The sequence below is a fragment of the Pleurodeles waltl genome, chromosome 4_2 (genome assembly GCF_031143425.1).
Source record: "Pleurodeles waltl isolate 20211129_DDA chromosome 4_2, aPleWal1.hap1.20221129, whole genome shotgun sequence".
Lineage (NCBI taxonomy): Eukaryota > Metazoa > Chordata > Amphibia > Caudata > Salamandridae > Pleurodeles > Pleurodeles waltl.
The window spans coordinates 195495946-195522232 of NC_090443.1; the positions used below are offsets into that span (position 1 = coordinate 195495946).

Here is a 26287-nt window from a genome sequence, read left to right on the forward strand (position 1 = left end):
TTCATACTGGGGTATGAATCTGCCTCCTCCCCTCTCAAGGTTAGGAGCCTATCCCTCCCAGAGTTGGGGACCAACTCCCAAAGAAGTGAACCACAGTACTGAGGCTTGACTCTCCTCATCTGGAGGGTCCTCTCAAAGGCCCCCAGCCACTTGTCTATGTCATCCTCCTCTACATAGGCAGGAACCACCCCCTTGGGTAATCCGGGGTAAAAAAAACACCCATGGACACCTCAGCTTCTCTGTCGCTGCCACCATCTCTTTTCTCTTCCCTTGCCCACTTTTTCTCTTCTAGGGCCAGCTTCTGTGCTTCCAAAGCTATAAATGCTAGCTGGGCCTCCAGCTCTCTTTCCCTGAGGGACAGGTTCTCTCCTCCTCAAGGGACCCCCTTCCCCCAACTAGCTTTGGGTATGACCCTATTAACTGTGTGCAGTGAGGACCTGTCTTCCTCATCCTCACTTAGGCTCAGATGCCCTCCCTCCCCTGAGTGCTTGGAGCTAGCATCCTCCCCTGCTTCTTCCTCCTCTGGAGCTACCTCTGAGTCTACCTCTTGGGCCTCAGCCCATGCTGTCAGAGATTTGATCAGGACATGCTTCCTGAGGTCAGTGGTTGCAGGCAACCCTCTTTCAGTACACAACCCCCTAAGCTGGACTACTGTCAGTGTGGGTAGGCTAGCCAGATCAAGCTTCATGGTTCCCTAGTTTTGTGTCAACAACAACTTTTTGCAAAAATTGGAAACAAGAATTTAGAAAGATCACAAAAATTCAATAATTGAAATAATCCAAATTAAAAAATGTTTTTGCACTAGGACAACTTAAAGGATTTAAAATTTGTTTTACTTAAAACTGTAATGTGATACTGAACACAAGTACAGGATCCCACCACTGCGCACCAAAAATGTTGGAAAATGGGTTATGGTAAGGGCAGGTAGGTACCTACACTTAGCAAAAGGCCACTAACCTCCACTTAGGTCCCGTTAGGTCTCAGTAAATTAAACCCAGCTCAACCCTTGGTAGCTTGGCAACGAGCGACAAGGCTTAACTTAGGAGACAGAGGGGGTCATTCTGACTCCCGCCGGCCGCGGTAACCGCGGTGCCGGCGGAAGCGCCAGAATACCGCTGCGCGGTCAGAAGACCGCCGCGGTTATTCTGTGTTTCCCGCTGGGCTGGCGGGCGACCGCCAGAAGGCCGCCCGCCAGCCCAGCGGGAAACCCCTTCCCACGAGGAAGCCGGCTCCGAATGGAGCCGGCGTAGTAGGAAGGGTGCGACGGGTGCAGTAGCACCCGTCGCGATTTTCAGTGTCTGCATGGCAGACACTGAAAATCTTTTAGGGGCCCCTGCAGTGCCCATGCCATGGCATGGGCACTGCAGGGGCCCCCAGGGGCCCCACGGCACCCCTCACCGCCATCCTGTTCCTGGCGGTCGGAACCGCCAGGAACAGGATGGCGGTGAGGGGGTTGGAATCCCCATGGCGGCGCAGCAAGCTGCGCCGCCATGGAGGATTCCTCAGGGCAGCGGAAAACCGGCGGGAGACCGCCGGTTTTCCGTTTCTGACCGCGGCCATACCGCCGCGGTCAGAATGCCCTTGGGAGCACCGCCAGCCTGTTGGCGGTGCTCCCGCGGTCCCCGGCCCTGGCGGTCCATGACCGCCATGGTCAGAATGACCGCTAGAGTGTAAAACATTCAAATATCACAAAACAGTAATTAAATAAAACACAGGAAACAGTTTAAAAATCCAAAACCAATTTATAAATATAGATTATATTTTTATCTTTCAAATGACACATAAACTAATAAAATTGGATAACGGGAACCGGAGATATGAATTTTTAAAGCATTAATGTTTTCAAGTGCCTAGAAACAAAAAAGCGCCAATCTGGTCATCTGGTTGCACCTCGACGGGGGCAAAGTCAAAGTTCAAGGCCGACCGCAATGGAGCCCGCCTCGGCTACAGCCCGCGGGAGGCCTCAGTCAAAAGTTTACCTTTGCACTTAGTCGTTTTTCTGAAGATTTTCTTCAGCGGGACGAACCTGCCAGTCCAATCCGACCTCCTGGAACTCTTCTCCGGATACGCGTCGCGAGAGCCCTCGGTGGAGATTTTTACCTTCGGACTTAGTTGTTTTTTTGAGGTGAAAATCCTTCGACCGGGGAAAACCTGGATCTTGATCCGAAGTTCTTGGAGCCCTCCTCGGATACGCTGGCTAGGAGGTCCCGGTCAACTTTCTACGTTCGGACTTAGGCCCTCATTACAACCCTGGCGGTAAATCGCGATTACCGCCGTGCAGAAGACCGCCAACATACCACTGCGGCTGTGAAATTCTGCTACAGGTATGACTACCCACAGGTCAGAATCCGCCACAATACAGACACCCACACAAGTCCGCCACACCAAAGGTCAGTGATAAACTGGCAATACCAAAACCGACACCGTCACACCAACAAGAATACGCCCACACTATCACGACCCACGAATCAACACAGCGGACTTTGAACTGGGGTAAACCATTGGCGGTACACACCGCCACCCTTAAAATAGACACACATACACAAAACACCACCACATTGGTCAATTCAAAACACACACACCTGATACACATACACAAACCACACCCACACACCCAATTCAATATAAAGCACACACCCACATTACCCACAAACCCTTACAACCGGAAATTTAAAGCAGAGAGATACACTACCTTAAACAATAGCAGCATGCACAGACACACAACACCATCACTTACACAACATCCACGCACCTCACACAACACACACCAACACATCCCCACACACATCACAACACACACCACCTCACACATCACCCACACCACATCATGGCACCTCAAAGACACCCCAGGTTTTCAGAGGAGGAGCTCAGGGTCATGGTGGAGCAAATCGTCCGGGTAGAGCCACAGCTATTCGGATCACAGGTGCAGCAGACATCCATTGCAAGGAAGATGGAGCTATGGCGGAGAACTGTCGGCAGAGGTGGAACGACCTACGGGGGAAGGTGCGTTCCATGGTCTCCAGACACCAGATTGCAGTACAGAGGACTGACGGTGTACCCCCACCTCCTCACACAACTAACAACATGGGAGGAGAAAGTCTTGGCAATTCTGCATCCTGAGGGCCTTGCAGGAGTAGCAGGAGAATTGGACTCTGGTAAGGCAAATCTTTACTACTTTATCCCCCACCCTACCTACATGCCATCACATACCCCACCCTTACCCTCACACCCATCACCCCAAAATCCCACAGATACCCCACCAACACACCCCACACATCCCAAAAACAAGCCCTGCATGTAACACCAATGCATGGACCCCCATCACCAAAGCATGTCCAGTACAGATATCCACACAGACTCCAAACCAACTATCATACAAGGACCAAGCCAAGAATGCAAGCACTGGAGTAGAGGGTCACTCACCCATTGCACACAATGACACACACAGATGCAATAATTATGCTTTTACACCCCTACAGGACTCCTACCCAATGTCACAGGACAGGAGGTGCCAGACATATCCAGTCCTCCCACAGAAGAGACCCACAGTGATGACAGCAGCTCTGCACGCCTGAATCAAGATGACCAGCCCAGCCCATCCCATCAGGGACCTCGGGACAGTCGGTTCCCCTGACATAGTCACAAGCCACCACAGAGCCTCCCCCCTCAGGAAACACCAGCACAGCACCCACCCAGCGGGCCCATCCCTCTGTCCCCAGGACATGTCAATCAGCACTGTGTCCACCACTACAGGGAACCCAGGCAACCCCACTAACACAGGACGATCAGGACCTAGGGGCAGTGGCAGTGGGCACACGGTTCAGGGGACAGAGGCACAGGACAACAGGGAAGCTGGGAGGACTGCTGTGCGACAGGGGGAGGACAGGCCCAGGGAACCCACTCTCCACGAGGCCCTCCCCAACATCATGGGAGCTTACCATCATTCCCAGGAGACGATGGCAACGGTACTGGCCAAGTTTCAGGAGACCCAGCGGCTGCAGGAGGAACACTACCTTGGGATCAGGGAGGACTTGAAGTCCATTAACAACACCCTGGTCACCATTGCAGGGGTGCTGTAAGACCTTGTCAACACCATGAGGGACACAGTGGCACAACAAGGGGCCCCTGACACTAGCCTGGACGATGAACAGCCCTCCACCTCTGCTAGTGGACAGGAGGCACCGCCACAGGAACACAACACCAGCACCCCACCCCCTGCAGATGGAGAACCACCCCGCAAACGGTCCCTGGGATCCAGGAAAATAACAGGGAACTTTGCCAAGACCCCCGCCAGGAAATGAGACCCCCCCTAAATGTCACCCTTCTGTCCCACTTTGTCACCCTGTCCATCCTTAAACTGCCCTTGCTCCACTTCCTATGCCCCTTTGGACAATGCACCTGTGAAATAAATAGACTGGACTCTGCCATGGACATTCTTCCACCATCCCCCCAGCCCATTTTACAACCCCCTCCACTTATTAGCACAGAAATAAACACACTTCAATCACAAAACAATCTGGAGTCAGTCTGTGCTTTCACAAATGTGTAATTGCAATAATCATGGAATATAGCAATGTCAATTTACTTGTGCACATACCAATGTAACACAGCTGTAGGCCAGGAGGAAACATAGCAGAGGGCACAAAGTGGGACCCACATCTGTGAAATGGAAAGGCAAAGTGACAAGTCAGGGTCCATACACTGAGTGAAAATTACAGACGTATGCTAGCTACAACAATAGTATGAGATGTGGGAGGCAGTGACATCTTCTTACCTGTGTCTCACTGGAAGTATTGCATGAATATGTTGTTTCGGTTATCGATATCCTCTTCTTCTGTCTCCAGGCTCCACAGCTGCCACAAGACCACCATCTGGCTCATCCTCCTGTAGAAAAGGCATCTGTCGTTGCAAAGCCAGCTTGTGCAACATACAGCAGGCCACGATGATCTGGCACACCTTCTTTGGTGAGTAGTATAGGGAACCACCTGTCATACTGAGACACCGGAATATGGCCTTCAGGAGGCTGAAGGTGCGTTCAATCACCCTCCTAGTTCATCCATGTGCCTTATTGTAGCGTTCCTCTGCCCTTGTCCTGGGATTTCTCACTGGGGTCAGTAGCCATGACAGGTTGGGGTAACCAGAGTCATCTGCAAATATCGAGGGACAACTGTTAGACACACACTAACCCTTAGGGACAACCCCATACCCAGACACCTATTCACATTGTATTGGGTCCTTGGCCTCACCTATTAGCCACATACGGTGCCTCTGGAGTTGCCCCATCACATAAGGGATGCTGCAATTCCTCAAAATGTAAGCGTCATGCACTGAGCCAGGAAACTTGGCATTCACATGGGAGATTTACTGGTCTGCCAAACACACCATCTGCACATTCATCGAATGGTAGCTCTTCTGGTTTCTGTACACCTGTTCACTCCTGCGTGGGGGTACTAATGCCACATGTGTCCCATCAATGGCGCCAATGACGTTGGGGATATGTCCCAGGGCATAGAAGTCACCTTTCACTATGGGCAAATCCTCCACCTGAGGGAACTCGATGTAGCTGCGCATGTGTTTCAGCAGGGCAGACAACACTCTAGGCAACACTTTAGAGAACATTGGCCAGGACATCCCTGATGCAATGGCCACTGTTGTTTGAAAGGAACCACTTGCCAGGAAATGGATTACTGACAGGACCTGCACTAGAGGGGGTATCCCTGTGGGATGGTGGATAGCTGACATCAGGTCTGGCTCCAACTGGGCACACAGTTCCTGGATTGTTGCACGATCAAGTCTGTATGTGACTATGATGTGTCTCTCTTCCATTGTCGACAGGTCCACCAGGAGTCTGTACACCGGAGGATGCCGCCATCTCATCACCTGCCCCAGCAGACGTGCCTTATGGAGGAGAACAGCGAGCAGAGAGTCAGCCAACACTGAGGTTTCACAAAATGTTATTTGCTGAAAATTTATTAAGCCGTTGTTAAATCTGTTGGCGGTTACAGCCGCAGTGTTTGTTGCTACCGCCGTGGCGGTCTATGTTGCTGGTTTACACCATGGTCATGATTCCATTTTTCTTTCCGCTTGACTGTTTGCGCTTGACTGTTGCGGCTTTAACACCGACCCCCAGGGTTGTAATGAGGGCCTTAGTCTCTTTTTTGGAGATTTTCTTCACTGGGATGAACCTGCAAATCAGGCTGGGTCGTAGTTGAGGCAAGCTGGCTAGAGTTGCTGCGGCGGGTCGGTCCCTCTATGAAGCTTTTTTTCAAAAGTTCTCCAAACTCCTCCAAACCTCTGGATCTTCTCCCAGATGTTCTTTCAAGGCTATTGTGGGGCCCACAGCTCACCCCAAGGTTCCAGAAGCTCTGAGATGATCCTTGGGGCTGTGGACTACAACTCCCAGAATGCACCTGGCACAAACTCCTTTTTGGACAGTGGACAGCTGGTTGATTTCTTCAGGAGTTGGTGCAGGGGATTCTGGTTAGCAATTTTTCACATGTAGCAAACAGGGAGTCCCTCCTTGAACCAGTTGAAGCCAGGCAAAGTCCTTCTTGTGCTGAAGCCCAAGTGTGCAGCTGGTGTAGTCCTTCAGAGTGCAGGGTCCAGGTGCAGGCTAGGGGTCCAGCAGGACAGTCCTTCCTCTCCTTTGGTTCTTCCTTGTTGGAATCTGATGGGGATCTGAGGTGTGGGTGTAGGTCTGCCAGTTTTATCCTTACTTCTGGGGGAAAAACAGGGGTGTCCTGGTTCTCCAATCAGGGGCAGGGTCCTTCCCCCTGTGATGACCACTTCCTGCAAAGTGTGGCAAAAATCAATCCCAGGAGGCAACATTCCTCAAAAATCCATCATGGCTGAAAGTGATTTTTGGAGGTTACATCTGGCTGAGCCCACCCACTGGTCTGGCTAAAAATCATAAACACACACCTCTCCTGCCCTCTCCTAATCTAATCAAGGGGGCACCTAGATTCTGGGGTTGCAGGATGTGGGGGTGTTGCTCCAAATGTCCTTCGCTGCCTTTGAAGACCGGTTTGGCAGCCCTACCCCCTTCCTGCCTCACCATCTGTTGAGGGGAGATCCCCTCCCACGGGCACATCTCTTTGTGTGAAGCCAGGCCACTTCACACCTCATCAAGGCAGCCTGGCCAGGCTGCCAGAGGCTGGCCAATCCGAGCACAGCGGCAAAAACAATGCAGGGCTGAAATTGGCAACTTTTCAGGTAAAGTTTAAAACTCTTTACCTGAACAAGTCATATTAAATCCCACAACTGGAAGTTGTGGGATTTATTATAACAATTAATTTGATACCAAACTCTTTGTATCTGTCACTTAAGGGGACTTGTAAAATTAAAATAAAGTCTCCCCATTCTAGCCTATGAAGGCCATTCACTACAATGAGGGGGAAACAAATTTGGCTGTTATTACCTCACCAGGGCTTATAAAATTATTTTTAGAAGGTCCCTGCTTATAGTTACATAACACCCAGCCCTAGGGGCACATATGTGTAAAAATAAGGTAGTTTAAGACTTTGGAACTATTTTTAATTCCAAAGTCAAATTTGCATATAACTTTAATTTAAAAGCAGCCAGCAAGGCAGGCCTGCCTTTAAAATGACACTGGGAACCTCAGGTATGGGTGCACTACCTATGCTGGGGTCCCTAAACCTACATGCCCTACCATATACTAGGGACTTATAGGTAGGTTGACTTAGCCAATTATAATTTGCCTAATTTGCATATCCACTTTACACAGAGCACTGGCCCTGGGACTGGTAAGCAGTACCCAGGGCACAGCCAAGAGTCAGTAACCACCAGTACCTGTCCAAAAAGTGTGGGGGTGACCAGGGCAAAAAGGAGGACTTTCCTACACCTGCTTGTGGTTACTCGTGTATATATTGCGCAATTTTCTTACCTCCTAAGGGAGGTTAGTTTCTAAAGTATTTTTGGCATTGTGTCACTAAAATAAAGTACCTTTATTTTAGGTAACACTGAGTATTGTCTTTCATGTGTGTGAGTACTGTGTGACTACAGTGGTATTGCAAGAGCTTTGCATTTCTCCTAGTTTAGCCTTGGCTGCTCTGCCTACAGCTACCTCTAGACAGCCTGGCTTCTATACACTGACTACATTTCACTAATAAGGGATGACTGGACGTGGTATAAGGTGTAAGTACCTTTGGTACCCACTACAAACCAGGCCAGCCTCCTACATTGTAGCAATAAAAAAAGTCAGAATTCCCCACTACAGCGATCATGATTCAATTCTGTGAATCTCTGATCACACGCACAGAGATCTGCAGTGATTACAACATGAGGTTTTATTACATATTTTTCCTTTAATACGTGCATTGTTTTGTATGCAGTTACGTAAAGATGAACAAAACAACAAAATAGTAACAGAATGTTTCGTGCTTTTTAACCAAGTCTTTAACCTCACAACTGAACTCACACTGCCATGATGACAGTGAGGATAACATTTCCCATATCTTTTTATACACATTCAACCACTCCATGTAAATGAAGACAGTGTGGAAATATTGCAAAGAGGCAAGGTTGAGCTTCAAAGGCCATCTTTATTAACAACTTGTACTTGATAAGGTAGTGATGAGGCATTTTGCGCCCACCTGGGAATACAGCACAGTCCACTGGGGTGACACGCCCCACAGTTTGAAGACCTATGACATAAATGGAACTATATTATACAAATTCTTGGAGCTATTATCTCATGTGCAATGTCCGCTGGAGTCACAAAGCTATCATAACAGCACATTGTTGAAATGGAAGAGTAGCCAAGTTGTTTTTTCAAAGTAGGTATTAGAAAGATCTTACTTATAGCCGGGGGAGTGGAGTTATAGGTTTTAGGGGCACATCCAGAAAAGCATTGTTTAGAGGTACACCTTTTCTTAAAACTTGAAATTGCAAGTAATATTGATTTAGAAATACTGAGTTCACAGTGCCACTTAAGTTCTTCAGTTTCTTTCTGAACTAGCGGGCGGACATATAGCCAATTCTATGACGGCCCTTACACAGTCGGGCCATCAGAGAAGTTTGGCCACTGTAGAGACAAAATAGTTTCTACTGTTGCCAAACTGTAGTCTGCCGGCTTTTTTATTTATATTTGGCAGGTGGACCATTATGTTTGCAGGAAGGGTACTCCATTGCAGCAGAGTACTGTTTCCACCAACATGTAAATCAGGCCCAAAGTGTGTCCATTGACAGGTGAGAAAAATGTAATATGTGTTTTAAACCCAGTCATTGTCTTACTGGAGCAGAGGATGTCTGGCCTGAAATGAGAAAGATCCAAATTGGCACCCTCATCCAGCCCAGGTCTGTATGTTCTCAACATATTGGTATTAGGATATGACAGGTTATTTTATAATAGCACCCAGATGCTCTAGCTGAAGAAGTAAAAGAGCAGGGACTTTCAGGTACCCCTTATGTTGCTGCTACCAGGCCAGATAGCGAATAGTCCAATTTGATCAAATGTGAGTGACTGACTAGAGATCACGCTGTTTGTCGCAGTGTTGGGACTACAACAGGACTCACTGCCCCATAATCCATGCTTTCCTGAAGAGGAGGGGCAGCTGATAGTTCCCCAGTGTGACCAGCACTTCACCCGCTGTGCGGGGTGTGCATGTGCAAATTCCAGGCCAAGGGCAGGCCCATCTGCTCTCGCCTGCAGCCGAACAAGTCTGGTCTGGGTCAGCCCCCTTTCTCCTGGAGCCCTGAGAAGTAACAACCTTGCCAATTGATCAGCAGAGACATTACACGCTGAAAGTAAAATAAGCGATCATCAGACTGTGATTTATTAAAGGCAAAACTATTTGAACTAGTTTTGGGAACTTTTAGTTGAAACTTGATGAACTTTCTAGAAGATCAAGAACTTTTGTAAATAAGTGCAAAAATACTTTTTGAAAAGCTGCTTTCAATTTTTGATTTTTGCTTGCTTTTGAATTTTTCCTTTTCTTTTCTCTCTGATTCTACAGAAGCCATGAACGCAGAGAAGGTACACATAGAAAATGTAAATACATGTGCATTGATTTAGCAATAGTATGTGTGATTGTGAGTATTTTAATGATTGTAGAATTGAGTGTTTCAGTGAAAAAAAAGGGTGCAAACCACAGCAACTCCACGGCAGGGAATAAAACCACCTAAGCTGGATAAGTTTCATGAGGATCAGAGATCGCTTCACTTACATGACTCAAAGGGAGGCTTGTCTTCCAATGTTTATTATGGCTTACTGTAGGAGTATGTGGATACAATGAACGCACACAACTGTTATGTGTGTACCCAGATTGATTCATCAGTACAAGAAGGGATTACATATCACAGTTTACATTTAAAATACGGTACTAATTGCAGCTCATTATTGACCCTCCTGTATATTCAGGAATACATACAGCATTTTTATTACAACCTTGTTTTCTTTTTTGTGCCCATTAACCAGCATCTGAGCAGCATTGCAAAGACAAAGAACACTGATATAGTAGGAGGGTTCTTTGAACCTACACTAACTTTTGGCACTGCATATTCACACAAGAACAATTTAACCTGCATTCTTACACAAGTAGATAAGGACTTAATTAATCAAGCTGATGACAGGAGGAAAGCAATCAAAACAAAAACTGAAAAGGGAATGGTTTCACAAAATTACATAAAGGACTTCACACACAACATACTTGACACACAAGGATGCTTAGCTTTAGATTGACAGCATGTAGGGAAGCTTTGTACATATAGGCCACAGTCAAAGACCGACAATAGGTTTGTAGGGACTATTGAATGTAGAAATGTGTTTTTGTTCAAAAGTATTTCAGATTTTATGTTGAATGGACAAGACCCCGCTGTGGCTGGTGTGTATACATTTGTGGGAAGAATGCTTTTTATAGGTTACCAAAAGGATGGTATGGCACATGCTATTTAAAAATGTATCAAATAGACAATTTTCACAATTCAGTATAGAAAGATAAATTCAAGACAAGAACAAAGAGAGGAGCAAGTGGTTCAGAGATTACAGGTGATATATTTGGAGCAAGTAGTCCATCAGTGGGTGTGATCTTGAATGACATAAAGATAAGGAAGTTATCAATCAATGCTCCGAATGGACACATAAATGGTTGCGTTGAGATCTATGGTTTTAAAAAATTGCCTTGCTTTAGACATCCTTTTACCAAAGGAAGGAGGCGTCTGCAGAGTTTTGAAGGCGAAACATTACTGTAGTTACGTTCCTGACAACAGTAAGGAGATAAGGAGATACATATCCTATTTGACAAACCTGAGAAATGACCTGGATGACTTAAGACAGACAAATGTCTGGGAGACGATAAGTGAAGGATTTTCGAGAGTATGATCTTGGTTTGGAGATTTAAGGAAAGGTTTTGTGAGAATGATCCTGAGACCTCTACTGATTGTGACTGTGTGCATAATTTGTGCACTTTGATTTTACACAGCCTAGAATTTTTGGAAGGTGCAAAGAACAAAAACTAAACAGAGAAGGGAAGAGATTGAGGAGGAGAAGATGAGAAACAGTTATTAAAAGAACCTGAGGCGAATTGAGAGTTACAGTAGACCCAGACCTATGCGTTATCATACTAAAAGGCTTTGAGTTTTCTCATTGTAAACAAGAGTGTCTTTTTGGTGACTGCATAGATTGCTGTCAGAGATGGGATTGATAGAGATCAAATGTTATTAATAGATTAGTGGCATAGAAGTCAGCATATGGTGACTTACTATTCACATTAAAAAGCCTAGCAGAGAAAATTAACATGAGATGTGAATGTAGGAGGCTGGCCTGGCTTGTAGTGGCTACCAAGGGGTACTTACACCCTGTACCAGGTCCAGTTATCCCTTATTAGTGTAGAAGAGGTGTTTCTAGCAGCTTAGGCTGATAGAAGGTAGCTATAGCAGAGCAGCTTAGGCTGAACTAGGAGACATGCAAAGCTCCTACTATACAACTGGTGTCATATGCACAATATCATAAGAAAACACAATACACAGATATACTAAAAATAAAGGTACTTTATTTTTATGACAATATGCCAAAAGTATCTCAGTGAGTACCCCCAGTATGAGGATGCCAAATATACACAAGATATATGTACACAATACCAAAAATATGCAGTAATAGCAAAAGGAAGTAATGCAAGCAATGTAAAGTTACAGTGGATTGCAATAGGAGCACATAGGTATAGGGGCAACACAAACCATATACTCCAAAAGTGGAATGCGAACCACGAATGGACCCCAAACCTATGTGAGCTTGTAGAGGGTTGCTGGGACTGTAAGAAAACAGTGAGGGTTAGAAAAATAGCCCACCCCAAGACCCTGAAAGGTAGGTGTAAAGTGCACCTACAACCCCCAGAGAGCACAGAAGTCGTGATAGGGGGATTCTGCAAGGAAAACCAACACCAGAAAAGCAACAACAGTGGATTTCCAGACCTAAGTACCTGTGAAACAAGGGGACCAAGTCCAAGAGTCGCGACAGCGTCGAGAGTGGGCAGATGCCCAGGAAATGCCAGCTGAGGGTGCAAAGGAGCTGCCACCAGATAGAAGAAGCTTGGTGTTTTGCAAGAATGAAGAGGACTAGGAACTTCCCCTTTGGAGGATGGATGTCCCACGTCGTGAAGAAGCTTGCAGAGGTGTTCCCAGGCAGAAAGACCACAAACAAGCCTTGCTAGCTGCAAGGGTTGCGGTTAAGGTTTTTGGATGCTGCTGTGGCCCAGGAGGGACCAGGATGTCGCCACTTGGATGAGGAGACAGAGGGGGCGCCCAGCAAGTCAGGGAGCTCTCACAGAAGCAGGCAGCACCCGCAGAAGTACTGGAACAGGCACTTAGAAGAGGAGTGAACTGGAATCCACCCGAAGTCAGAAAAGGGAGTCCCACAACGCCGGAGAACAACTCAGAAGGTTGTGCACTGCAGGTTAGAGTGTCGGGGACCCAGGCTTGGCTGTGCACGAAGGAAATCCTGGAAGAGTGCACAGGAGCTGGAGCAGCTGCAAGGATAGGCTAGCAAGACAGGTAAGAGCCTATCAGAAGGAGTCTCTGACGTCACCTGCTGGCCCTGGCCACTCAGAGCAGTCCAGTGTGCCAGCACACCTCTGAATCCAAGATGGCAGAGGTCTGGGGCACGCTGGAGGAGCTCTGGGCACCTCCCCTGGGAGGTGCAGGTCAGGGGAGTGGTCACTCCCCTTTCCTTTGTCCAGTTTCGCGCCAGAGCAGGGTTGGGGGATCCGTGAACCGGTGTAGACTGGCTTATGCAGAGATGAGCACCATCTGTGCCCATCAAAGCATTTCCAGAGGCTGGGGGAGGCTACTCCTCCCCAGCCCTGACACCTTTTTCCAAAGGGAGAGGGTGTATTACCCTCTCTCTGAGGAAGTCCTTTGTTCTGCCTTCCTGGGCCAGGCCTGGCTGGACCCCAGGAGGGCAGAAACCTGTCTGAGGGGTTGGCAGCAGCAGCAGCTGCAGTGAAACCCCGGGAAAGGCAGCTTGGCAGTACCCGGGACTGTGCTAGAGACTCGGGGGATCATGGAATTGTCTCCCCAATGCCAGAATGGCATTGGGGTGACAATTCCATGATCTTAGACATGTTACATGGCCATGTTCGGAGTTACCATTGTGACGCTATACATAGGTAGTGACCTATGTATAGTGCAAGCGTGTAATGGTGTCCCCGCACTCACAAAGTCCGGGGAATTTGCCCTAAACAATGTGGGGGCACCTTGGCTAGTGCCAGGGTGCCCACACACTAAGTAACTTTGCACCCAACCTTCACCAGGTGAAGGTTAGACATATAGGTGACTTATAAGTTACTTAAGTGCAGTGGTAAATGGTTGTGAAATAACGTGGACGTTATTTCACTCAAGCTGCACTGGCAGGACTGTGTAATAATTGTCAGATCTCCCTATGGGTGGCAAAAGAAATGTTGCAGCCCATAGGGATCTCCTAGAACCCCAATACCCTGGGTACCTCAGTACCATATACTAGGGAATTATATGGGTGTACCAGTATGCCAATTTGAATTGGTGAAATTGGTCACTAGCCTGTTAGTGACAATTTGGAAAGCAGAGAGAGCATAACCACTGAGGTTCTGGTTAGCAGAGCCACAGTGAGACAGTTAGGCATCAGACAGGGAACACATACATATAGGCCACAAACTTATGAGCACTGGGGTCCTGGCTAGCAGGGTCCCAGTGACACATACCAAACATACTGACAACATAGGGTTTTCACTATGAGCACTGGGCCCTGGCTAGCAGGATCCCAGTGAGACAGTGAAAACACCCTGACATATACTCACAAACAGGCCAAAAAATGGGGGTAACAAGGCTAGGAAGAGGCTACTTTCTCACAGTGAAAAGGTGCATTTTTGAAAGATGGTGGACATTGTGACCTTTCCTTTGTTTGGGCATCGCGTTTTACCATGGCACACGTGCATTTGTACTTAATAAAATGATCACTTGGTTTACTAATGAAAATAATATTTTAGGACATGAAAAGTATATGATGTATAGTAAACAAATATGATTTATCAGTACTTGTGTTGATTTATATGCTTTATGACTGTGGAGTTATGTGTGTGCAGAAAAATAAATGCACATCTCAGTCATTTCTAATGTAATCCATTAACAATGATTGCTAACAAATAATTTTGCTTTACATATCTGATCTAAATTTTTAGGTGCACAGCAGAATGTGTGTTTATTGATTAGCAATAATATTTAGGCTTTGTAAGCCAAAAGTAGGCCTGAAATGTCATATTAGCAGCAAGCAGTGAAGTGAAGCTGAAGCTTTTCTTTCATTTAACCTGAATTTTTTTTATTAGGCTGTTTGACATGTTTAATGAAGACTTCTATAGTTTTGTGTGTAAGCTCATTCAGCAACAGCCTTGAACTGTTGCAATGTTAGAACATGAGGACTGGAAAGTAAAGCAGTGGATTTTTTTTAATGTTCACTCCCATTTGAAAGGACAAAGACATTGTGAGCCATGGGAAGATCTTGCAATGTTTTCAAAGTTGCACAAATTGTCATTTGCTATGGACCTGTACGAGTTCATTGAGATGACTTCGCTCCTTCCCTGAGAAAATCCAGAATAGCTGTAAGCCCGAGGTGCATCTTTAATTTAATTGGATACTGATCAACTTGCGTGCAATGGGCCCATTTTGTAAACCAATCAGACCCTAGAGGGCATTTCTAGTTAGGGAGAGACTTTTAAAACTTTTAGTTAGTCTTCTTTTGGCTTTTGCCCTGTGAGTCTCTTCTTGATCATCACCCTATGAGTCCCCTTCTTGCCCTTCATGCTGCAAGTTCCTCTTTAGCTCTATTTATTTGTCCCATTTACCTATGCTAGCCCACAAAATTTTGAACTGCTCGCTTGCCCAATGTGCAGCCCCTGTCTGCACCTGTCCTGATGTTGACTCCTGCTGAGGAAACCACTGGCTCTCTGAACTGACTAATCTTGTCTGCTGTCACAAAATTTTATATATATATATATATATATATATATATATATGCTCTTTTCTTTTTCAGTTTAGGTGACAGACACCAGTGTGTTTTTATAGTTAGCTTCTCCTTACTTAGATGATTTATTAAAATAATTGTTGTCTTCTTTCTTTTTCTTTCGTCGCATGTATTACCCCGTCCCCACACATGCAAGTCCAAATTCGGATTAGAAATAAAGATGACCCGGCTCTACAATAAATTGTTAGGAAATTAATTTTGAACTTTACTAATGTCACCATTAAGCGCTCTGAAATCTGTCTCTGTTGCGCAAATTATGACTTTGTTAATTTGTGTTATTCTGTTGGCATGTTTAATTGTATTGATGTTAAGTAGGCTTAATTTTTCAGATGTTTTGGTCAGCCTGTGATGTTTATGTATGTTTATAATTTAGTTTTGGGCACCATTATTATACATTGGCACTGTGGCTGTAATAAAGCTGTGAAATTTGATTCTGTTTGGAGTTTTGTTTCTGTGGCCAAATTGGTCATGGTGTTAAAATTGTTTATGCTTATTGATTGTGATTGAATGTATCTGATTACCACACTCTTCACTGAGTCCAAAGATTCCAGTGGCCTCAGAGTGGTAAGCTGTGACCACCATAATGCGTATCTGAATCTGGATTCGGAGGAGGAATTCCACCCACACTCTTCAAAGAGGGTTTTAGCATTCTTCCAAGGCAAATATCTTCCTCATGCCCTCACTTTTGGACTTTCTTACGGCTTTCATCCTGATTCATTTTTGGCGCACTCACAACACTACTTCACAACTCTTCACATTTAACTCCGGCCACATGGCAGCCTCTCCCGGATCAACCATCTCCTTATCCTTAGGCACCAACCCCACCATTACGCAGAGGTCCAGCACTGAACTAGGAGCATCTCAGACTACTCGCTGACCTGGGAAAACTCTAGGACCATGTATGATCCCCAATAGGAGTGAAATCCTAATTAACCCCTGGTACCTTAAAACCCGACTTGTCAGAGAAGGCCTTATAGAAGCAAGTCAACTACTTCACTGAAAATTAATCCCGATTGTCTCGCCACAAACCGTCTGGGAGGCTTATAAAACAGTCATCAAACTACAGGACTTCCCCTTGATAGTGGGACTCAAAAAAGAGAAACAACCTAAACTCGAGGCCCTCAAAAGAGAATTGCAAGATCTCAAACAAGATCTCGTGTCCCGAGACTCGGATGACACCAGACACACACTGCAGTTAAAAAATATATATGTATATAGGCATGAAGCCACTAATGCCACCAAAGCAATTCACATCGCAACCCAACACCACCTCTCTGAAATCGATGTTAAGGTGGGAAAACATTTTGGCTTGGTTAGATAGGAGGGAAGAGGCAAATCATTGGGTGTCAACCATACGGTCGAGCACCTGTATGCTCGTAGACGACCCACAAGAAGTTGTGGAGATCTTTGCTGTAGAGTACACTCAAATATACTCAGCAGTAGTTACAACCAAGAGGGAAGAGGCCAGAGAACTCCTGGCAGACATGCATCTCCCGACCACCGACTCAACTGACAGGACTCTTCTAGAAGAGGTGTTAACACAGCCCAAAATTGTACAGGCAATACGAGTTCTTACTCCTGGCAAAGCCATTGGCCCAAATGGTGTGCCAGTAGAACTCTATAAATGACTTGCCCCAAAACTTGCCCCCTACTTACTATGTATGTTTGAGAACTGTAGACAGCTCAGCTCTCTACCTGGAGACCAATGCCTGGCCACCATTGTGGTTGTACCTAAGGTGGGGAAACCCCTGGACGACTGTGCCTCATACTGGCCTATGTCCCTCCTCAAAGTTGAGGCCTAGATCCTGGCCAAGGTGTTAGCATCCTGCTTGCTCAAAGTAGTCACCACCCTGGTCCACCCAGACCAATCAGGCTTTATGCCTGCCAGCAGCACTACACTTAACCTGTGCCGGCTCCACAGGGTACTGTGTGGATCTAACAACTTTCAGGAAGATGCTTTAATGCTTTCCCTCAATGTAAGAATGGCGTTTGACTACTGTAGAATGGCCCTGTATGTTTGAGGTCCTGTCCCTTCTGGGTTTCGGCCTGCTTTACTAGTTGGGTGCTTTATACACACCAACTGACCCAAGTGAGTGTGAATGGAGCACTGTCCCGGGTGTTTAGCCTTCCGCGTGGCATTCCACAGGTTTGCCCCCTATCGCCGATGATCTTTGCCCTAACACTGGAGCCATTGGCGGCCTGGGACAGGCAAGACCCTCTATTCGGAGGTCTAGCATGACGGCTTGGAGGACAGACTATAACTGTACACGGACTACATTCTTATATATGTCACAGACCCTGACAACAAGCTCAGCAGACACACAAATTATCACTACCTTCAGCCACTATTTAGGCTACACTATAAATTGGAGGAAATCCCTGGAGTACTTCCTGAGGGTCCGAGAACCCCACTTGCCACGAGATTGTGAGGGGACAACAGCTACAGAAGTGTTCTGTTATTGGGGAATATATATTACCTAATACCCTGACCTGTTCTACACCAAGCATCTTCTACATGCGGTAAATAGGCTATGGCATGATGTGGAATAGTGGAGGTCTTGCCCTAGTCTCTTCTTGATGAAGCAGCGTTTTGTAAAATCATGTCCCTTCCATGTTTTTCATATGTACTGCAGAACACACCCTATCCAATACATGACTCATATTGTAATCAACAAAGAACTTAGGTAATTGCTCTGGAATGGGGGTTGCGCTGCACAAACTCATCAGGCGGTGGTACAATGGCGAACTAGCCCTTCCAGACATCTAAAAATATTACTGGGCATCTCAGCTTACCACCATAAACTCCTGGATCCACCTACCTCCTGATGAACCTATGGTTCGCATGGACAGATTCATGATGTACCTTGTGCTCACAGTCAGGATTTGATAAATGTGACCTGATTGGTCTTTCAAAAGTGGGTGGACCTCTGGGATGATGGGGAAGTTGTCCCATGGTCTGATTGTCAACAAGATTACCAGCTACCTGGGGAATCTTGGGTTGAAGCCGTGGTCAAGATGTCCATGTTTGTACTTAAGGTCTGATTATGAGTTTGGCAGGCTGACAGTCGGCCCGCCAGGCCCCTGGGAAGGAGACCACTGCAGAGCCGGTGGTCTCCCCCCGGACCAATTACAATGTTTCCACCGAGCTGACGGGCAAAAACCTCTGTATTAGGAGGTTTCCGCCGGTCAGGCCAGTGGAATCAGTGCAGCAGCATCAGCCTCTGCTCCTCCGGAAGCCGAGGCCTATTCCATTGCATAGAGGGTGCCCCAGCCCCCTTGGAATGTGCATTGTTTGCTGCGGCAGACAGTGAGCATTCTGAGGGTGCTTGGTAGAGGGGCACGTGCAATGCCTACAACATGGTCGTGGGCAATGCATGGACCCCCGTGGCCCCCAGCACTGGCTTTCTGCCAGCCTTTTCATGGTGGGAACCCCGCCATGAAAACGCTGACAGAGAGGGGACTTGTGATCAGCACAGTGGTGCTGAACTCAGCGCTGCCTTGGCTGACCACAAGCCTGATCGCCACCACCCCATCAGAATCCATGATCCTAGCGCTGGTGGTGGTCCGACCGCCAGAGTTGTAATCTGACAGTCAGACTGCATGGGATGGTCCGGCCGCCACCAAAAATTTGGCAGTCACAAGACCGCCAAACTCCTAGTTAGGCCCTTAGTCTCTGTTTTGGAAGTCAGAAATATCCAGCTGGATGAGGAAGGAGTCTGTAGAGGAAGATAGTTCCATTGGCTCGGATAACCCTTTGGCAAAGGACAGCTGAACAGGATTTGCTGCTGCTGAGAAGATGGTAGCCGAAGCAGCTGCAGAGTCAGGCTGGCTGGCGATGCACCTTGGGCAGATAGTGGAGCAGGTTGGTCCCAGTATTGCCTCAATTCTCACAGTACTTTTTAGCCAAACATTTTCCAGGACTTTGTGAGGATTCTGGATCTGGGCATCTTTAGCATGACAACCAAGGATCCTGGACTGGTGGGACATACAACGGGATTCAGTACTCAGGACTTACTCATGCTGGGTCCAGGTGCAGGTTCAAGATAGCAGGAGTCTTCCATCTCCCAGTGGCTCTGAATGGGAGGCCAGGAAACTATTTAATGGAGTCTCTCTGGTGGTGCTGGATTCAAGTGAAGGCACAGAGCTAAAAATAAGGCTGAATTCTGGGGCTTCAGGTAGCAAAGCGGCCCATTCAAGTGCAGCAAAGCAGTCTTGCTGATTGCACAAAAGGTCACAGAATCAAGCAGTCCTCTGAGAGTCCTTCCATGGGTCCAGAAAGTGAATTAAGAGGGGGACCAAGAAAAGGCTGCAGTCACCAAATGGCTTAGGACATGAAAATGCCAACTTTCAAAAATGGCATTTTAAAAATTGTAATGCAAAATTTGACTTTATCATTAAAGAGGATTTTCATTACTGTTCCATAGATGCCAAACATGAAATGCTGATCTGTCTTTAATGAAACGTGAGCACTTAAAAAAATTGTACTTAGGAGCCCAAATATTTTCCTATGGGGCAAATAGGTCTCACAGTAGTGAAAAATACATTTTGGAGTTTTTCAGTACCGGGACATGTAAAATGTAAAAGTACATGTCCAACTTTTTAATTACAATGCACCCTGCCCTATGGACTACCTATGGTGTACTTTATGGGTGACGTATATGTATATAGGGGACTGGCACCCCGCCTTAGAACACCACCATACAAGAAAAAGACTGTAGGTGGTACATCCTTCTCCGTGAAAGCAGCCAAACTATGGAATTCATTACCCCCAACTGTAAGAGCCACAGATAACTTTCTTGTCTTCAGAAAACTACTCAAGAGTTGGCTCTTTCCTTCATAACCACCTTTTTCAAACAACTATGAACTGCATATGCCTATGTGGATAAAAAAAAAATCAGATTATATGTATATTTCTAATTATTTATAGTTTCTTTGGAAAATATGTATTGCTACTGTCATAACAATAAAATACACACACACTCTTTAAACCTGTCTGACTAAGTAGTTTTTTTACCCATGATTCTAATTATGTATTGTATGTGCATATGTGTGTGTATATGTTGTTTCTGTGATTGGCATGTTCGTGGATCATTGCATGGCTCCTGGTTTTTGGGTTGTTATACTAGATATCTATTGTTGGAAAGTACCATCTTGCCTGGCATGTTACCCCCATATTTCACTGTATATATGTTGTTTTAGTTGTATGTATCACTGGGACCCTGCCAGCCAGGGCCCCAGTGCTCATAAGTGTGCCCTGTATGTGTTACCTGTGTTATGACTAACTGTCTCACTGAGGCTCTGCTATCCAGAACCTCAGTGGTTATGCTTTCTCATTCTCTTTCCAAATTGTCACTAACAGTCTAGTGACCAATTTCACCAATTTACATTGGCATACTGGAACACCCTTATAATTCCCTAGTATATGGTACTGAGGTACCCAGGGTATTGGGGTTCCAGGAGATCCCTATGGGCTGCAGCATTTCTTGTGCCACCCATAGGGAGATCTGACAATTCTTACACAGGCCTGCCAGTGCAGCCTGAGTGAAATAACGTCCACGTCATTTCACAGCCACTTACCACTGCACTTAAGTAACTTATAAGTCACCTATATGTCTAACCTTTACCTGGTAAAGGTTGGGTGCTAAGTTACTTAGTGTGTGGGCACCCTGGCACTAGCCAAAGTGCTCCCACATTGTTCAGGGCAAATTCCCCGGACTTTGTGAGTGCGGGGACACCATTACACGCGTGCACTATACATATGTCACAACATATGTATAGCGTCACAATGGTAACTCCGAACATGGCCATGTAACATGTCTAGGATCATGGAATGGTCCATGATCCCCAGAGTCTCTAGCTCAGACCCGGGTACTGCCAAACTACCTTTCCTGGGGTTTCACTGCAGCTGCTGCTAACCCCTCAGACAGGTTTCTGCCCTCCTGGGGTCCAGCCAGGCCTGGCCCAGGAAGGCAGAACAAAGGACTTCCTCAGAGAGAGGGTGTTACACCCTCTCCCTTTGGAAAAAGGTGTCAGGGCTGGGGAGGAGTAGCCTCCCCCAGCCTCTGGAAATGCTTTGATGGGCACAGATGGTGCCCATCTCTGCATAAGCCAGTCTGCACCGGTTCAGGGATCCCTCAGCCCTGCTCTGGCGCGAAACTGGACAAAGGAAAGGGGAGTGACCACTCCCCTGACCTGCACCTCCCCTGGGAGGTGCCCAGAGCTCCTCCAGTGTGCTCCAGACCTCTGCCATCTTGGAAACAGAGGTGCTGCTGGCACACTGGACTGCTCTGAGTGGCCAGTGCCAGCAGGTGACGTCAGAGACTCCTTCTGATAGGCTCCTTCAGGTGTTGCTAGCCTATCCTCTCTCCTAAGTAGCCAAACCCTCTTTTCTGGCTATTTAGGGTCTCTGCTTTGGGGAATTCCTTAGATAACGAATGCAAGAGCTCATCAGAGTTCCTCTGCATCTCTCTCTTCACCTTCTGCCAAGGACTGATGACCGCGCTGGAAGCCTGCAAAACTGCAACAAAGTAGCAACGACGACTACTGCGACCTTGTAACGCTGATCCTGCCGCCTTCTCGACTGTTTTCCTGGTGGTGCATGCTGTGGGGGTAGTCTGCCTCCTCTCTGCACTAGAAGCTCCGAAGAAATCTCCTGTGGGTCGACGGAATGTTCCCCCTGCAACCGCAGGCACCAAAGAACTACATCACCGGTCCTCTGGGTCTCCTCTCAGCACGACGAGCGAGGTCCCTTGAACTCAGCAACTCTGTCAAAGTGACTCCCACAGTCCAGTGACTCTTCAGTCCACGTTTGGTGGAGGTAAGTCCTTGCCTCCCCACGCTAGACTGCATTTCTGGGAACCGCATGTTTTGCAGCTACTCCGGCTCCTGTGCACTCTTCCAGGATTTCCTTTATGCACAGCCAAGCCTGGGTCCCCGGCACTCTAACCTGCATTGCACAACCTCCTGAGTTCACGACGTGGGACATCCATCCTCCAAAGGGGAAGTTTCTAGCCCTTGTCGTTCTTGCAGAATCCTCAGCTTCAACCATCCGGTGGCAGCTTCTTTGCACCCACAGCTGGCATTTCCTGGGCATCTGCCCACTCCCGACTTGATCGTGACTTTTGGACTTGGTCCCCTTGTTCCACAGGTACTCTCGTCTGGAAATCCATCGTTGTTGCATTGCTGGTGTTGGTCTTTCCTGCAGAATTCCCCTATCACGACTTCTGTGCTCTTTGGGGAACTTAGGTGCACTTTGCACCCACTTTTCAGGGTCTTGGGGTGGGGTATTTTTCTAACCCTTACTGTTTTCTTACAGTCCCAGCGACCCTCTACAAGGTCACATAGGTTTGGGGTCCATTCGTGGTTTGCATTCCACTTTTGGAGTATATGGTTTGTGTTGCCCCTATCCCTATGTGCCCCCATTGCATTCTATTGTGACTATACATTGTTTGCACTGTTTTCTATTGCTATTACTGCATATTTTGGTATTGTGCACATATATCTTGTGTATATTTGCTATCCTCATACAGAGGGTACTCACTGAGATACTTTTGGCATATTGTCATAAAAATAAAGTACCTTTATTTTTAATATATCTGTGTATTGTGTTTTCTTATGATATTGTGCAAGTGACACTAGTGGTACTGTAGGAGCTTCACTCATCTCCTAGTTCAGCCTAAGCTGCTCTGCTAAGCTACCTTTTCTATAAACCTAAGCTGCTAGACACCCCTATACACTAATAAGGGATACCTGGGCCTGGTGCAAGTACCCCTTGGTACTCACTACAAGCCAGTCCAGCCTCCTACATCTATGAATTCCTGCTCTCATCTTATCACACTTATCTACTCATCACTCTTATGTCATGTCTCTATCAAACTATCCTCCATTCTCACTCTGACTCATCCCAAATCTCTTCTACCACCTTCACCTCCTAAATATCTCTGCCTAAGCTCTTCCCAAGCGGTCCTGACAGAGAGGTCGGTATAGGCGCACAGCGAGCGCCCACCTTTGATGCAAGTCTGACTATAAGGGGACGCTCCCTCTCCAGGATACCAGAGGCTAGTAGCCTTTATTGTTAGGGTTCTCCCCAGGTATTCCCTTGGCTAAGGTAGGCCCTTCCTTCCCTTCCCACGTTTTTTCCTATTGCGAATTAAACTGCAGCGCGCTATTAGCATCCGCAACAGGGATCCAACGCCCTGATGAATGCCCAGAGACCCTCCATAGCTCAATCACAAGGGCAGAAACATGTCGGCTAGATAGGTGACCTTGTGAGTCATTGTTCTCACACTGGTCTCCCATTCCTTTTAAACACACCACACAGAACCTTCTATTAAAACTCACCCTGGCATCTGAGTAGGTGTTTTTATTCCCATAGCATAGCTGGATCCCTATTTTTCCAGAAATCTAACTAAATTTACGCACTCCCTCCTGTTCCTTTAACAGCGAGGTTGAGTCCGCCCAGGTGGTATTGCCCTACCTGGGTGGGGCTAGGTGGTCATATGATGAAGCATGACACTATATAGTGTGTGAGACCACCTAGTCCGTAAAGGAAATCCCCTCCACAGACCGTGAACCACCCCGCGTTGTATCTCTAGTTGAGATTTAGGACTGGCATGGTGACGCAATTAGCACACTTCCAATCCATTTATATTTCCAAAAAACCCCGTACTCTCTTTTGTGACTAAGCTCTTCCCTCCACATCTAACTCACCAAACCTCACTCTACCTCTGTGACCTCCCACACAACCCTACTAAATTCTCCTGCATTCATCTCACCCTGCTACTATGCTCTCCCTAACCCTTCCACATACTCTTCCCCCTCCGCCCCCCTTTATTCATCCCGAGCCTTTGGGTTGAGTAAATGAAGGATGTACTCCCAATTAACACTTCTGGATTTCTTTCCTCCTCCTCCCCTCCATTACTCCAGTCAATCTAACAAACAAACTCTCATATCCGCGGCTCACATTAACTCATAATAATACTAAAACTGTACTCATTTTAAAACGATACTAATCCATCACTAATTCTTGTTGGGTTCCGGAGTAGCGTGCTACTCATCGAAAAGCACGTCGACGCCTCGTTTGGGGTAGTAAGCGCTATATAAATACGAATACAATACAATTTAAGGCTTGACAAGCGGGTTATATTGCCAAGTCAAATTGGTATTTTAGAACTGCACCCAGGCTGCAATGGCAGGCCAGGGCATGTTTTGAGGGACAACTTACTGGGTAACACAATAAGTGCTGCAGGCCCATTAGTAGCATTTCATTTACAGGCCCTGGATATATGATATACCACTCTACAAGGGACTTAAAGTAAATTAGATATGCAATCAGGTGAAAGCCTATTAGGCCATGTTTAGGTGTGAGGTTTAGTTTTTAGTTTAAGTTCAGTATTGCATGGTTAGTCAAAACCATTGCAATCCATAAAAACATAATAAAACACTACAAACATCAGAACAATATCAACTAAAATATAAATATGATATCACAGGATTATACAGCTGTTAAAAAAGCAGCATAGGACATAGTCAAAGTGCTTGCCTGCTGCTAGTTTGGCATCGGTTATTAACCAAAATGTGCAAAAACGCAGAGGTAGATGAAAGGCGGAAAGTGAAAAATCAGCAGTTAAAAAGAAACTTCAAATTTGAAGAGATAAAGTGCATGCATTAAGTGGGTCTCCAAAAGCTTACCGGGCTCCTGTCAAGGTAAGATTAGTTAGCAAAGCTGTCCTTTGATATTTATGAAAATACCAATTGCCAGTCAGTAACGGTTTACAAGCAACCACAAAGAGAACTGTTACAGTCTTGGTACGAATAACCACGCAGGAGTCGACCCTAATTGGGATTGTTTATGCTAGATTGCTTCCTTTTGTCGTTCTGTCTGTATCCGTTGGTATATCGCAGGTAATGGTTCACATACCCTTCTCTGTTTCTTCAGATCTCCCGGGAAGCACATGCGGAGAAAAGAAGAAGAATCTCGGTAAGTGGTTAGGTTTTCTCCTTGGCTAATTATTACTGTCTTTCCCTTTTCAGCTGTATTTTCTTTCTTGTCTCTTCTCACTCTTTAAGTCTGGGCTTTTCTCTCTCTCTCTTCGCCTCTCCTGTCCTTTCCCTCTCTGTTCGGGAGCTTCCTTCGTTTGTCTCTCTGTCTTCTTTCATAATCCTTTTTGCTTTCTTCTATGCCTCTCTACAACACTGTTGGTTCAGTACTTTTGTTATGCATTTACTGTTGCTGGCTTATATCTGCCGTATCACATTTTACAGTGTTTCCCCTTAGTTCCCTTCCGCCTCCACCCGTCCTCCCTTCCCCAACCAAGGCCACTTCAACGCACCTGAAATTGCCACGCTTCTCCAGAAGCGTGGCGGGCCGCTGGCGGCCCTTCCTGGATTCAGGTCCTCCCGTCCCCAATTGGGACGAAGGGCTCCCTGGTCTCTCCAGTCCCCGATTGGGACGAACGGCTCCCTGGTCTCTCCAGTCCTCCCGTCCTCAATTGGGACAAACAGCTCCCTGGTCTCTCTGGTCCTCCCATCCCCGATTGGGACGAACGGCTCCCTGGTCTCTCTGGTCCTCTGCCCTGTGGTTCTCTCCAAGAGATCCTTGTTAGCTCCTCCGCCTCGTTCCTCACTCGCCTCTCCTCCCGGCACTTCTCCACCTCGAACGCCCGACGCCAGCCTTCTTGTTCTTCCGCTTTCCTGCCGCGACCTGGTGACTCCTCCCTGATTGGTGGGGCTCCCGTTGGATTCCGGGTCACCGCTGGCAGCGACAGCACATGCAGGAGACTT

The 26287-nt window shown here is 46.8% G+C and overlaps 1 protein-coding gene and 1 long non-coding RNA gene across 2 annotated transcripts in view; both read right to left on the minus strand.

Moving 5' to 3' along the window:
• Window positions 1–26287, minus strand: part of LOC138292459 (myomegalin-like) — a 1643599-nt gene that overhangs the window by 466823 nt on the left and 1150489 nt on the right. The window lies entirely within an intron of this gene.
• Window positions 8542–26192, minus strand: LOC138292462 (uncharacterized). Its single transcript, XR_011202695.1, has 2 exons — window positions 25196–26192; window positions 8542–9759 (listed from the first exon to the last, which is right to left on the minus strand). It is a non-coding gene; the product is annotated as an uncharacterized lncRNA (long non-coding RNA).